The following is a 12,866-nucleotide window of genomic DNA, read 5'->3' on the forward strand; positions in this document are numbered from 1 at the left end:
TAGAGGATCATAATGGGTGCCTAGGGAAGCTAGAAAATTACTTCATTTTTTTCACTCACGATATCCCTTCCTGGTCCACCAGCTTTTTCAATTCCTTCAACGTCTCCTCCTCCTCATCTATCCCGCATGGACAGCGGATAAAAATTTCCCCCTCCGCTAGCTTTAATGGTTCCCTCACCATTACACTTTACAATAATGGCACTGTCATGATTCAAGCTACAGACTCCTGTCTCTCACTCTTTGACCAGCTCTTCCACTCCCTTCGTCCAACCCATACAACTATGATCTCCCTCGATTCTTCTTCTAGCTCCTCTCCTTTCTCCCTTTCGCCCCCCCCTGATCCCCCGACACTCCATCAGGCCGCTCTCCCGGGAGACACAGGCCTACCCTTTGTTCCCCCCTACTCTTGCTCCCTCCTCTCACACTCTTCCCCCTTCCCAATATGTTTCTCTCCCCATCTCGTCTGCCTTTCCTCCGGCCTCCACTCCCCCTCCCCACCCTGCATCTGCCTGATACTCCAACGTTTTCGCCTCCCCCTAATCCAACCCACCTCCCCCCTACTTATTCCACCCTTCTTACAACCTGGTCTAACGATTTTGGGGCATATTATCAATGGCCAGCGATAATTATCGCTGGCCGTTCATAGCGATAGAAAAATTATGGCCAGCTATCGCTGAATATTATCGCCATGATAACGCTATATTTACAACGCATAGCGCTATGGCGATAATATTTCAGCGATAGCGGTGCTTTCAATGGAACATCGCTGTGGTCCTATCAGCATAATCCATATCCCATTAAAAGTATGCCTTAGTCAGGAATTTAACAGCTGTTAAATTCCTGAGTTAAGGCTGAGGTAGCGCAATTTTTTTTATCGCTGCACCTCCTTTTTAATATTGCGAAGCTGCCTTCACGATATTAACATGTGTTGTTTTCACAGCCACGCCTCTTTTGCATCTCATTAGAAATGCGAGGCGAGGCTGTGAAAAAACGGGCTCTACATCAAGGAAACACGCGCTAGCGTGTCCTTGATGATATTGCGATATAATTGTCGCCGCTTTTCGCCCAAAAACGGACGCTAAAGCGGCGATAATTATATCGCCAGCCCTTGCTAATATGCCCCCAACTTTCCTTACCTTCCCCCTTTCACCTCATCCCTTTCCGCTTTTCCCCGTCCCCCGTACCCTAAACTCTCCTCTTCCACCTCCCATCTCTCTTCAACCTCCCCTTCCTCATCCTTTGCTTCCCAACCATGTCTCCCTTCTCTGTAATTCCTTCCTCGTCTCTCCCTCTGACCCTCCTCCCTAAATTACCATCTAGCCCAATCCCCCCCACGCCACCTGCTACCTGTCCCCCTACATTCACCTTTCATAGCCTACAGTACCTGTCCAGCACCATCCTCTCTTTTCTCCCCATACCTCTGGCCTTCCTTGGACACCCCCTCCCCCCCGTAAGGCCCCCTCTCCTCTCTTCTCCCCGTACCTTTGGCCTTTATCTGACCCCCCGCCCTCCCCTCCCTTTACAGCCTCTTCTCCTCTCTTCTCCCTGTACCTTTGGCCCTCATTTGACCCCCCTCCTACTTCTCAACTGTCAACTCCTATTTATGATCTCTACTCTTCCCCTCTGTTCAACACCAGTCAAAATATTTCTCTTCCCACCACTGTATCACCATCCACTCCTATCAACCACCATCTTTCCCCACCTTCTACCCTTGCTCCCCAAAGCCCCACCCATTCCCCCACCTCTCCCCTCCCTCCCTCACCCTCTGCACTCCCTCCCTTATCCCGTTCCCCCACCCCGCCTCGTCCTCCCTCACTCTCTGTACTCCCTCCCGTTTCCCGTTCCCCCATTCCTCCCTGTCCTCCCTCACCCTCTGCACCCCCTCCCTTAATCCCGTTCCCCCACCCCTCCCCGCCCTCCCTCAGCCTTTGCACTCCCTCCCTTTCCCATCGAGCCACCCAACACTCCATGCTCTGCCCTCATTTCCCCGGAAAATAAACGTGATTCTCTCCTCTCTTCCATTTCCCAGCTTGTAGCTTCCATCTCACTTTTAAGCACCAAGATGTCCCCCTTCCCTAATATCTTCCTGAGGAGTTCCTTGCTCCTGCGCCCCAATGAAGCCAACCATAGTCTGTCCTCTGCAGACATCACCAACTTACTGGCCAGCTACAAGACTACCAACGTCACTCCCCCTCCACCTTCCTCTCCTAATAATTCTACGCAGTTCACAATTCAGACCATCTCCTCTGTCAGAACTTACCAGCTTTCCTCTTACCCGGCACCCTCATTCAAGAATCTTATCCCTTTCTCCCTTAACAGCCCTAACACCCCCATCACCAAATCAGTTGCGTCAGAGCTGCACTGTTTGCTCCACAACTGCAGATCTGCAATCAAACACAAACTGGAAATTTCTGACACTATCACCCTCCATAATCTTGACATGTTCTTCCTCACTGAGACCTGGTTTAATGACTCTCATACTTTGTTTGATCTTCTGGTACCCACTGACTACTCCATCCTCAGAAATGACAGAACAGACAAAATTGGGGGCGGTGTCGCTATCATTCTTCCGAAACTCCCTTCAAATTAAAGCCTTCCCTACCACCTTCTTCCGTACATTCGAATACCTAGCCCTAGAACTTCAAGAACATTACGGCTCACCCTTTAGATTCCATGCCATCTACCACCTACCCGGTAACTGCTGTTCCTTTGTGGAGGAACTCACCGACTTCATCAGTGACCAATTTTCTCAAAGTGACAGACTGGGTGACTTTAATCTCCACTGGGGCAATTTGGAAGACTCGGATGCCAACAAGCTTGCCACCTTTCTCTCAGCCAATGATCTCTTCCTACATTGCTCAGAAACTACACACTCCAAGGGCTCAATTCTGGACCTTGTTATATCCAAAGCAGACCTGTTGACTATTGCTCCCCTATCCATGTAGACTGGTCTGACCACTTCCTCATTCCCTTCCGTTTTCACCTATCGCACGTTATAACTCTCGGGCAACCTAAAAGAGCTACTACCTGGTTCCGCAACATTAAAAACATTGATCTTGACACTCTTTGTGATTCTGCTTTGCGGTCACTTCCTAGACTAGACCCTAACTTGGATGTCAGCGATCCAACCTCTCAGTGCCTCTCAGTCCTAGCAGTCGAAATCGATAATGTCGCTCCACTCCATAGCAAAAGGAAAAGACCCACCCCCTCAGCACCTTGGTTCAATAAAGCTCTCTACAAGGAAAGGAAAAACCTTAGAACCTTGGAGAAACATTGGAGAAAACTCCATCCTCCTCCAATCTCTCTTTTACGTTCAGCAAGATCCAAATACCAAAACCACATCTTCCATGAAAAAGCATCACATTTCAGATCCCTCCTTGACTCAGCCAAAAATAGACCCCAAAGACTTTTTGACCTCATCAAAAACCCCAAACTGTTCTCCCCTAACCATTAATCCTGAGGATTCCACAAAGAAAGCAGCAGAGTTTGCTATATTCTTTGATGAAAAGGTCAAAGCACTGGTGGATCAGGTCCCCCCCCCCCATTGAGGAGCGGAAATCCTTAGTCACTTGGCAGAACTTTGACGTCATCTCTGAAGATGACCTCCTCAAATGCATCCTGGAAACTAAACCCTCCAACCATTCCTCTGACCCCATCCCTAGTGTCATCGCCATTGATTTCTACACCCATACTCTCTCTTACTGGACCAGGCTAGTTAATCTCTTCCTCAGTCAAGGCTCCCTCCCTGTTGCCCTCAATCCTCCGCTGATGCGAACGAGTTCAACAACTTCCACCCTATCGCCAACCTCCCTTTTCTTTCGAAAATCACCGAAAAATGTGTTGCGAAACAACTTTCCCTACATATTATGGACAATAATCTCCTTGACGTTTTCCAGTCTGGCTTCATCCAAAATTGCAGCACTAAAACAGCCCTGCTGCAAGTGATTGATGATGCGCTGCATATACTCGACTCTGGGGAATCGTGTCTTCTGATTCTTCTAGACCTCTCTGCAGCCTTCGACACTGTTAATCATAACACCCTCCTCAACACTCTTCAACAGAGAATGGCATTGGATGGCGCAGTGCTTAAATGGTTTGCCTCATTCCTCTCGGACAGATCCCAAATGATCAAGATAGCGAACAGTCTTTTGTCTCCATTGGCTGTAGGTCAAGGCATCCCTCAAGGTTCTATCCTGGCACCCACTTTGTTTAATCTCTACCTGGAACCATTAGGGAACCTCCTAAATAAATCTGGGATCCATTACCATCTGTATGCAGATGACACTCAAATCTAGCTCAAGGTGTCTTCCGCACAATATCTCACTACTCAACTCTACTCTCAACTCTATTCACAACTGGATGTTAGCTCACCAACTCATTCTAAATCCCGCAAAAACTGAATCCCTCCTCCTTTCTACCTCTCTCTCTCCTCCTCCTGTTCAATCTTGGATGGATCAGCTGAACTTACTCAACAACAAACCCATCATTGTCGACAGCACTAAATCCCTAGGTGTCATACTTGACAAAAGACTCAACCTAATCTCCCACATCAACTCAATTGCTAAGAACGCACGTTACCAGTTGCGCCTTCTGTGGGGGATTCGTCTGTTCTTCCCGGAGAAAGACCTAAAAACCTTTGTACAATCGCTGTTTCTCTCTAGACTGGATTATTGTAATTCTCTTCTGATGGGCCTACCCAAATCCCACAACTCCCCTCTTAAATTCAATCCTCCATTCAGCAGCTCGCTTCATTTCAGGGTCTAAACGAAGCAACCACGTCACTCCTATCCTGTCCCCTCTTCGATGGCTTCAGATCGAGGCAAGATCTATTTACAAAACTGACTGCATCACACACAAAGCCTTGTGCTTGAGCCCCCCTCCTTCCATAGAGAAAGATCGACGGCGCAATCCTTCTCAGGCAATGCAGTGAGAATCTGGAACTCGCTTCCCCCATTGCTCCGTGCCATCTCCGCTACCCGGATCTTCAAAGCTGACCTCAAATCTCTTCCAAAGATACTTTCAGAACTAATACTTTCATTCTCAGGCCCCTTGAGGAAGTTCGCTCATCATTGTAAATTTGTATTTTTTCTTGTACATTCCTCACCCTTGCGTGCTGTGTTGGATTTTGTGTTTTTGTACCCTTCCTTTTAAGTCTCCTATTTATCTTTGTAATGTTCTATTTTGTAACACTTTTCTCTTGTAACAGAACTGGTTCTATTGTACAGCGCTTTGACACCTTCGGGTAATGTCCGCGCTTTATAAAAATGCACTAAATAAAATAAAATAAATAAACTGTGGTCATCTCACAGGCAAGCTCATCACCATGAATGTGACAGGTACTGAGATACATCACCTGCCAAATGCACCAGTTTATTGCCCTTTCACAGTTGGAAGTACTCCAAATCCAACTGTTGATAACAAAAAGGTAGATACAGCTGTATGTGAGAAAGGTAGAGTGCACTGAGAATAATTTTACCATTTTACTCTCTGGAAAGGGGGGATGTTAGCGTCTGTGTATAAAGGATGTGTATGATGTCTGCATGAAGGATGCGGAGAGGAAGGTGTCATGCGTTGTGATTCAAGAGCTAGTTGCAAGAAAGCACCAGTATACAATACGAACCTCACAGTGTCATGTATAACCATATAAATGATTCAATGAAATAAAATGATGTATCTTTCGCATGTCAAGAGACGTATGCAAGATGTAACCAATCACACGTAACGTATTAACAAGAGACTGATAAACTATTTTTCAATTACCTAGTCACTTAATCTTTGATGCAAATAACTATTTTCCTTAACCATTCAAACTCACACACTTAAAACACACTCACTCAAACACCTATTCACAGAAACAGTCTGTATTTTACACATCACTGAGGAACTGGAAGATAAGGTTGTGTTGGTACCTTAACTGGTGAATTTCAAGTGTTTCAGGTTTTTTGCTACCCAACTAGGTCATCTAGCTGGTCCCTCCAATCTTAATTGAGAATTAGCTAAACAACTTCACCTTGAAAGAATGCTTTGAAAGCTAAACTCCACTAAACAATGCTACTTATGGTGAGCTATACAATGATAACCCAACCAATGCACTGCAGTGAACTCCCACTCCAGATGTCATCACCAGTGGTGTCAATAATGGCAGCACTGACACTGAAAATCATCAGTCTTTACATGTTGGTTGAATGGCAATCTAAATATGGCCTTTTCAGGTCGAGCCTACTAGACAATGCATGTGTTGTGAGTTGCGAGGCATATTATGGCTTAACAAAAATATTGAGGTGATTGGAGCCTGCACATTGCTTACCGTTAGTTTGCAACTCTTATTTGTCTGCTTCTTATTCGTGTCCCAGCTTCTCAACCTTGTGTTTGTCCCTTCAGTGGAATATTGCCACTTCATAATCTCTTTCAGTGGCTGGCGTTGCTGCTCCACTGCCTGCTTTTGAAGCAGTACCTTTTTTGTGTGAAGCACTCCATTAGGGTGTGTGTTTTTGTGCCTGCTCATTTGTGTACCTCTTTCCCCCTGCACTCTATGTTGCCCAAAAGGCTTCTCCGCCTCTCTCTTGCACTCTCCTATGTGCTTATCCCAATTGCTTCCTCCCCCCTGCTTCCTCCTTATTGCTTTCCCCAACACCCATGTAGTTTGCACTCCTGTCCCACCCTCCTGTTGCTTTTGCATCCTCTCTGGTGTTGCTTTGGCTTATACCCCCGGTTCTTGTGTTGTTTTCCAGGTCACCGAGCTCTCTCCAGTATTACTTTGCCATTCCCCCACCTCCCCAGTCATGGGCGTAGGAAGTGTGGGTGACGCAGGGGATTTTTGAGTGGGGGGAAATGAGGGACAAGGGTGGCGGGGGCGAGGGGACAAAAGAGCTGCCCCTCTCCCTACTGTGATTGGCAGGGCCATTAGAGTGCTAAAGCTCTACCTATAATGGCCCTGCACTTGACCAGTGACCTGCCTCCAGTCACAGACAGGGCCGGCGCTATGTTTGGGCAGCTGCCCAGGGCTCCAGGTTCACCTTAACCACATGGGGCCCGCATCAGTTGGACATAATCCACACTGCACGCTTCTCTCTAGTATCTCGGTTCACGCTGTGTGCTCCTCTTGTGTCCTCCTACATCCATTCACTATTTGACAGCGAGGTGTGACTCAGCCTCACTACTCGCGCTTCAAAGGGCGAGGTAGATTTTCGGGGGGGGGGGGGGTGACCATTATTCAGTTTGCACAGAAGGTCAAGGGCGGGTGGAGGACAGAGTAGCCATGTTGTGTTTCCTGCTCATGAGGGTGCCGCATTTGTTGTCATGGCCATCATCACTGTAAGGCCTAATGGAGCCTCTCATCCCCTGAGCCTCACAGCACTTCACACTGGCTGCGAGGCCCAAGAGAGATTGGCCCCCTACATTGGGTGTCGCAGCGCTATAATTATACCAGGGCTGTTAGACGAGAGGGAGGGACCTTCAACTCTGGGCCTCACAGTCACGTAATTGAGCTGTGTAATCCAGGAGAGTTGTGAACTCCCCTGGGTCTCTCAGCACTGAACCAGTGCTGCCACATGCAGGGAGGGAGGCCCCCTCCTTACGGACCTCGCAGAGCCACAGAATGGCTGAGACGACCAAGAAAATTCATAGACCCGTGGCTTCTCATTTCAAATGGCAGTACTACTGCCTAGAGAGTTAGGTAAGCCAACAAATTAACAAGGAACGCCGAACCAAGGGGCATATCAACAAGGGCTTTATCTCTGCGTTTTTGGCTTTAAAAGCCAAAAAAGCAGAGATAAAACTAGCGCCCTATCAACAGCAGGGTGCTAACATGCAAATTCGCATGTTAGCACCCTTTTACTCTACGCTTCCCCTTGCATCTCTAATGAGATGCAAAGGGGGCATTCCAGAGCATTATCAAGAATATCGCTAACCCTGTTAGAGACAAAAAAAGCTGCGCTAACCGCGGTTAACGCTGCTTTTTTACGTCTGGTATTTTCCTGACTTAGCCATGATATCCTATGGGAGGAGGATATCATGGCTAAGTTTGCCTGTCCCTATCAACAAGGTAACATGAGATTATCGCTGGGTTTCCAGCGATAATCTCACGTTAGCCTGTTAGCGTGAGGATTTTTATCGCTATTGAGATAAGCGTTGCTAATAGCACGCTATCTCAGTGATAAAAATTCACGGTAGCCGGCGATAATTATCCTAGCGCTAAGTGTGCTTAGAGATAATTATCGCCGGTTGTTGTTGATATGCCCCGAAGGGGCATATTATCAAGAAACAGCGTTAAAATTATCGCCGCTTTAGCGGCAGCAAACTGCCGCTAAAGCGGCGATAATGGGCTTGATAATATGCCCTTGAGAATTCCCATAGAAGCCCATGTTCTGGTGTCAACATGGGCTTCTATTGGAATTGTCTGCGGCATATTATCAAGCCCATTATCGCCGCTTTAGCTGCAGTTTTCCGCCGCTAAGGCGGCGATAATTTTAACGCCGTGCTTGATAATATGCCCCCAAGGGTCTAGCTTGGCAATAATAGTCCATGCACGAGGCGAGTCATGAATATGTAATTCGTGCAAAACCGTCATGTGAAGATAGAAAAGAGTCTCTTTAATTTTCTAAAAAGTGTATTTCTTTTACATGCGGTAAGAGTTTCAACTTGGTACACCGAAAAAACATTTACTAGAAGTTATAGTTTTTTTAACATGCACTTAGAAACATTAATGCTTCCCCATCCCTGCTCTGGCGACAATGCTACTAGTTAAATAAGAGGCCAGTCAGCCATCATGTACACCATATATTTGGCAATGGATTTTTATTATATGTGAAGCAACATTACAGTGTATCAAATCAAACCAGAGAGATTGTATACAGCATACATCCTGAGCTCACACATTTCAAGGTGCTAACATGTGATAATGAAGAAAGAGAAAGGAGGCACATTGTAATAAAATATGTGCCTAGGATCACACACTTTGTTTAAGGAGGAAAGCCAGTAGTCGTGAGATGGGTATCTCTCTCTCTTTTTTTACATGAAAGGTTATTGCTTTGTTTTTATTCTTGTCGCAAGATTAGACCATAGGTGGCATACATTAGACATAAAAGCTCAGCTCGTTTAGGGCTTGAGGGTCCAAGAAGACCTTGAGCTGAGCCAGAGCTGGGCTTCTCGCTTGAGTCCTTAGTGGCTTGTCCACCTCTGCAATTGGTCTGTGAATATGTGATGTCAGTTCATAAGGCTGCAGCTTTCTACTTCAGTTGGCAGCACTACTGCCCTGTGCATAATGTCTTATGCATACATAGTGCTGCAGGTTGCCTGGTTTGGATAGCAGCTACTTCAGGCATAGGACCCTTACGTTCACCATGCTGCAGCTTGCAAGTCCAACTGCAGCATTACTTCCTTGATCAGGCTTTATGTAAATAGGGCTGCAGTATGGCTACCCAATACAAACAGGTTTACAACTTCATGAAGCTGCAGTTTCATAGCCTGGACTGTAGCTATGTTGCCCTGTGCAGGTAAAGATGAACTTCTGTGACATTATAGGTTCCCAATGTAACCTATACAAAGGTTGACACAGTTCAACTATTCTCCAGCCTTTTTATACATTCTTTAAAGACACCCTCATGACGTGGCAAGTTAATAGCCATGTTACAGTAATATTGCCCTTTGTAGAGACAGCAATTATCTGTGATGAAAATTACCTTCTTGGTTGTGTTGCACAACCAGATAACACACAGTAACAGAGAGTTGAAGCCTTATATAGCGACTTCAGGAAGGTCATATTGTTCACAGAAAGGTCACACAGTAAAGGAAAGAAGGCTATCAAATGATTAGAATAAGTAGAGAGCTGAAGTAATGCCTTGAAATATGGACGTCATTGGTTTGAAGCTCAGACTAGATCATTCAGCCTTTCAAATTTCCTAAGTTGATGAAATGAGTACCACTGAGTGGGATGATGACACCCATTATTTTAGCACCATTGACAGCTTGGTTGGTGGCACGTGCAACGTTATAATCATGTTTGATGTGTGATGTTCCAAATCAGTCACAATAGTTTGTTAATGTAAATGGACACAATAATGTGCTCTCCTGTGTCAGTGTGAGAGTTCAACCTTTTTAGTATACACCCTTTTACATTACACTCCTTATAATTTAATTTCCTACTACTTGTATTCACTTTGTGCTTTTTTGCATTTTTGCCAGAATGCTCTGCCTACGTTCCAGGGCAAGCCACACAAGCAACAGTATCACTGGGAGGTGCAAATGGATCCTTGGATGGGTCTCGGCTGCATTTGCCCTTTATTCCATCAGCCAATTCGAAGGCCCAGGGGTGCTGCAGGCACCTCTGTCACTTTCTTCAGCTCAATGGGGTTACTTTTAGCAGGAACAGGAAGGGCCTCATAAAAGTAAGAGTGTGAGTGAGTGAAGCAAAGAAGAGAGAGCGAATGGATCTCCAGACGGATGGATGGAAAGCAGGCCTTAGTAGGACTGGCCGTAGTGGGCACTGGGCGTTTTCCTGGTGGGCCAGAAGAATGGGGACTGGTTTTGTTACTGGGGGATGGTTTTGCAGCACTGCTGCAATATTGCCCCCCTGTAACAATACCGGCAGCAGTGCTAAAGTGGAAGCAGTGCTGCTTCTCGCTAGCACCCCACCCCCCACCAGGGGCCGGTCCGGCAGAATTGCCAGGGCTGGTTTGTATGCACAGTCCGGCCCTGATGGAACAGGATAGAGTCTATCAGCAGGGAGGAAAGGAGCAGAGTCTAATCCTCTAATAAGTATCCCATAAAAGTGAGGTTAAAAGTACTTCATGGATACACATCAGAGACTTGAATAATGCAATCATACAAACATTTTAAGGGCAAGTTCATGATGCACATGTGGAGATGTAGTTTAAAATGCACTTTAGGAAGAAGGAAACAGTCCTCTCATGTGTAGCCATTACAGTGAGCTTAAATGCCCCCATTGTCCCTATCAGTGATGATGTAGCATAGAAGTCTCCTCTATTAGGCCTTGTAGTGCTATACCATGGCTACAAGGTCCAGGTTAAGGGGCATCAACATCTCCAGCATCACAAAAAATCACGTCCACATCCACCACTCTTCTTAGTATAATAAGCCAAAGGTTTGCCTGACAGGTCTGTGCTGAACTCTAATCAGTGTGTTAAGTATCAATGGGGTAACCCGTAATGCTACCGGACCCGGGTAATAATGGCAGTACAATAAGAAGTTGGTCACAAATAGCAAATGGAAAATTACAAGGTAAACACAAAACATTCTTTAACCCCTTCCATGCTGCGCAAATTCCGCCGCTGTGCTGACGGAATCTTGCGCGGGCGTGGTCATGACGGAACGGTTCCGTCATGAGCACAGCTCAACCGTGGCTCATGACGGAACCGTTCCGTCATGAGCACCGAAGGGGTTAAATAAGAACATTCACAAGGACATAATCATGTGTCTGCAGTAAATGCAATTTATTTACAAAAAATCTAAATCAATTGTTCAAGACATCAAATTTGTCTGTCAATTTAGAAGAAAAGGTGCTCAGATTGGATGGAGGGAGAAAATAAGAAGTGCGTTTGTGAAGGTTGAAAGAAAAAAGGAAAGGTAATGTGCCATCTATACATTATATATACATATTAGAAGCCTGTTCGGCCTAAGAAAGGCCAATCATTACAACCAAAACATAGTAATTCATAAGCGCCGAAAAGGTAGCAGGAGGCGTGTTGCAGAGTGGTTTTGAAAGTGGGCATGGCCTGTGTCCACCTCTCTGCAATCCCACTGTGTGGGGCTTACTGGAGGTAATAGGTAGGCTAGTTGACCCCTAAGGGCCCCCAGCAGTGAAGGGGACTACAATCCCCATCCAAGAGTGTTCCAGGGAGCACGTTTGCAGAGTGGTGGGCAAAGGGGGCGTGGCCTCTATGAGAATTTAGCAAGCCTGCTGTGTGGGACTTACTGTAGGTCATAGGAGGGGTAGTTGCCCCTAAGGATGTCCTTGGGGGCCAACTACCCCTCCTGTTACCTTCAGTAAGTCTCCCACAGTGGGATTGCTGAGAGGTCTTCGGCGGCCACGCCCCCCTTTCTCCACCACTCTGCAAACGTGCCTCCTAGCACACTACTGGTTAGGGGATGAAGTCCACTTTACTCCTCAGGGACATTGGGGGCCAAGAAGCCCTCCTGGTACCTCACGTAAGTCCTACGCAATGGAATTCCTATGCAACGGAATACCTGAGTGCTGGTCTGAGGCACAGCCCCCTTTCTCCACCACTCTGCAAATGCGACTCCTAGTTAAAGAAGCATTTGCAATGTAATAGTTCTTGCATTTGCGCGAGTTAGAGCTATTGGCGTTGTAAATGTAAAAGTTTTTTACTAATGTTTTTGGGAGTGAAGTGGATGTACGTTGTGTGTAGTGGAATTATGTGGCATGTTGTGCAGTGAAATTATGTGGATAGAAAGTATGTGGTATTTAGTGTATAGGAATTATGTAGAGTGGGATTATGTGTTATGGTGGGTAATTATGTGGTATGGTAGTCTGTGTTGTGGAGTGGTAACCTCATGTTTAGTCTTCCTTGTCTCCATAGAAGCTAAACTTTAAACTCAATGAGACAAATAAAAGAAAGAACCACTGAGGAGCACTTCTGGACCTAGTCACAGGTTATGAGCAGGGCCACTGGAATTATGTGACTGTTCTGCTGCACCGATTTTTGCATAATACATTTTCCGCATTTGCCACATAATCCATCATCTGCTGCATAATCTGTGGATTTGAACAAAAAAAACCTTGTTTCTAGCTCAAACGGCTCAAACGTTACCAAAAATGTAGTAACTAGCGTTACAGCATTGTGAGAAGTTGGCCTGGCATACGCTGGTCACTAGTTATAGTGGCCACC

The sequence above is a fragment of the Triturus cristatus genome, chromosome 2_2 (assembly GCF_964204655.1).
Source record: "Triturus cristatus chromosome 2_2, aTriCri1.1, whole genome shotgun sequence".
NCBI classification, from domain to species: Eukaryota; Metazoa; Chordata; class Amphibia; order Caudata; family Salamandridae; genus Triturus; species Triturus cristatus.